A 704-nucleotide genomic window follows, 5' to 3' on the forward strand; every position below is an offset into this window, starting at 1 on the left:
GCTATTTCCATTTCTTACAGCTTTTTCAGGGGCACAGTGTCGGTCTCTAGTCTGTCTTTATTTTGATGATGTTTCCACACTTGTGCAACGTCTTTCATCTCACTGTCAGAGAACCAGACTCCGGCACTCAGAAAGAAGATGTTGTAATTCTAAACACTTGAGAGATAAATTAAAGTTTTTCTCGATCGCTTTGATGCTTATGTCAACTCTGACATCACGTTTTAAAAACAATTAACACGCATGTCTGAACAAAAGCACTCTTGCAAAAGGCTGTTACTCTCTCAAAATACTTAAAACATGCAGCAAAAGCACAGTTTGCCTTCAAACAACACATCATGTCGTCAAATCACTGTGAAAAGATGCTTTCCTTTTGTTTAGCACGGGGAAACCAATAGAGTTTGGGGTCTTTGAATGACACCTGTGCTAACTGTTTTGCAAAAGGGTGTGAGAAATGTGTGAACCCAATGAAAATGGGTCAACACATTCGTTCACGTTCATGAAGACCAAATGGATCCCAGGTTCTTTAAGCAGGTCAAAATGTGCGAGAAAAACTGTATTAGCCCTGTAAAATTCTAGACCAGGGGTGTCAAACTCATATTAGGTAGTGGGCCGGATTTGTTGGAATGAGACTTCGTGGGGGCCTGTCATTGTCATGGTCATTATCATTTTTCTGCATGGGTATCAGTGTTATTTGATGATATCAC

The sequence above is a fragment of the Alosa sapidissima genome, chromosome 22 (assembly GCF_018492685.1).
Source record: "Alosa sapidissima isolate fAloSap1 chromosome 22, fAloSap1.pri, whole genome shotgun sequence".
NCBI lineage: Eukaryota > Metazoa > Chordata > Actinopteri > Clupeiformes > Clupeidae > Alosa > Alosa sapidissima.